The sequence below is a fragment of the Scylla paramamosain genome, chromosome 12 (genome assembly GCF_035594125.1).
Source record: "Scylla paramamosain isolate STU-SP2022 chromosome 12, ASM3559412v1, whole genome shotgun sequence".
Taxonomy (NCBI): Eukaryota; Metazoa; Arthropoda; class Malacostraca; order Decapoda; family Portunidae; genus Scylla; species Scylla paramamosain.
This window is the reverse complement of record NC_087162.1, coordinates 20,165,448-20,167,947: the sequence shown is the minus strand read 5'-3', so window position 1 is coordinate 20,167,947 and position 2,500 is coordinate 20,165,448.

The following is a 2,500-nucleotide window of genomic DNA, read 5'->3' as shown; positions in this document are numbered from 1 at the left end:
ATTCATACACTCATTTATGTTTTCGATATTTTTTGAAACGTTAAACAATATATATTGCTGACCACTTTGTTATACTGAAAGTCGTTATTTTTATGGTAATACTACATACATATTTGAGTCCATGTAGCAACACCATGTATCTATTCACACCCGTATCATTCATCCATATATTTCCGTATTCCATGACATTTCACAGGTAGTAATTGATCTATAATATCTATCAAAAATCTAGGTTACACGCTCATGGAGATATTTATTTTTCAAAAAAGAATTCCTCTCCATGTCAGTTTATTCACATCCATAATTGTGCGTGGAGTAAATTTTTATGTAAAGCAAAAAAGGTAAAACAATACATAAGATAAATAAACAGTAAACAAATATATGATTATTGTAGCAAACAACACATTTCAGCAGGTCGCGTAAACAACAACACAAAAGCAACTGTGGTCGCTGTGCCTCTAGAAGTGCTAGTAGTAGTAGTAGTAGTAATAGTAGTAGTAGTAGTAGCAGTAGCAGTAGTACTAGTATTAGTAGTAGAAGTGGTAGTGTTGGTGGTAGTATTAGTACTAGTAGTAGTAGTAGTAATAATAATAATAATAATAATAACTTACTTTTTAAACCAGAGGTCACCAAAACCAGAGGTCACCAAAAACACACACACAAAAAAAAAATGAGCAATGGAAAACACCTACACGAACGAAAGAACAGAAAAATGAGCGGAAGCAAAAGACGACAGACTCGCTGCAATGATTCCCAGACCTCGAGCGGCGGTTTTCTTTATGCTTCATTTGCAACTTTTCTCACCTGACTCTATACTGAGTCTTGCTTAAAGATCAACTCTCTGTTAATGAATGGTGTGTGTGTGTGTGTGTGTGTGTGTGTGTGTGTGTGTGTGTGTGTGTGTGTGTGTGTGTGTGTGTGTGTGTGTGTGTGTGTGTGTGTGTGTGTGTGTGTGTGTGTGTGTGTGTGTGTGTGTGTGTGTGTGTGTGTGTGTGTGTGTGTGTGAGGTATTGGATGCGGAAGAGGAAGAGTGGATGGAAGTGGAGAGCAGGAGCAACAAGATGAAGAGCTGGAGGAGATGATGATATTGGTTTCTGTAACTGGTTGTTGTTATTGTTCGTGGTGGTGGTGGTGGTGGTGGTGGTGGTGGTGGTGGTGAAGGAAGAGGGGGTTGGTAGGGTAATAAACAAGACAAAAAAGATGAAGGATGGCAACAACAATATTCAAGAATGATACGTGTCACAGAATGTCCTCCTGTTACTTGATACATATAGAGAGAGCAAAGAATCAGAGAAAGATAGAACGAGTAAAATACAAACATGGAGTAGGCAAAAAAACAAAAACGAAGAAAAAAAAATTAATATTATCTAATCTTACGCCGAATTAGAGCTTACAATTAAGTGTATAAAAGATTGAGAGAGAAAGAAAAGAAACAAGAGGATGAGATGAGGCAGAGAACGATCACACACACACACACACACACACACACACACACACACAATAACTCCACTCTACTGACAGGAATGGCGGCTCATCACTTGACGGACATATCACCTGTCTCTTTTACCTGCCACATTTCCGAGCAGAGAGGGTGATGCATGAGCGAAGGGAGGAGCGGCGGCAGAGGTGGCGCCAATAGCTTTCCTGGTGGCTTTTCCGGCACCTTTAAAATATTCCCCTCATGATCTACTTCCTTTCCCTTCGAGGCACCGCACGTTCCCTACACTAACCTGCTGCTGAGGGGGTGGTGGTGGTGGTGGTGGTGGTGGTGGTGGTGGTAGTTTGATTTATAACTCAAATGGTATCATGTTTTATTTGCTACTTTTTTTTTTCGGCTTATATTTTTTTTTTCTTGTCTTCTTTTGGGAGGATTCCATTTATACTTTCCTTTTTTTTATATAATTATGTGCTTATATAATAGGGTTGTTGATTCCAATTCTTTTTATGTATTTCTGTAGATAACTTTTATTTTATTTTTTTTAATGGGAAAATGTACAAGTTTGGACTGAAGTGCATTTATTTAATTTTTCAGTCCGTTAGTCTTTCTGACCACCTTTCTGTTTCCCACATCTCTCTCTCTCTCTCTCTCTCTCTCTCTCTCTCTCTCTCTCTCTCTCTCTCTCTCTCTCTCTCTCTCTCTCTCTCTCTCCCCCCTTCTGTATCAAGAGGTGCTCAATTTACATTCAAGAGGACGGTGTATAAGACAATTTCCTGCCCGCTCGTCACTGTTGTTGAAACTGTACAATTCACAGAGAAATTTTGAAACTATTTCTTCCTCTCCCTTGTTCCCATGCCTCCTCTTCCAACCCAACTTTTCTCTCTCTCTTACCCTCCCATACTTCCTCCTTCCCCTTCCTTTCTCTCTCTCTCTCTCTCTCTCTCTCTCTCTCTCTCTCTCTCTCTCTCTCTCTCTCTCTCTCTCTCTCTCTCTCTCTCTCTCTCTCTCTCTCTCTCTCTCTCTCTCTCTCTCTCTCTCTCTCTCTCTCTCTCTCTCTCTCTC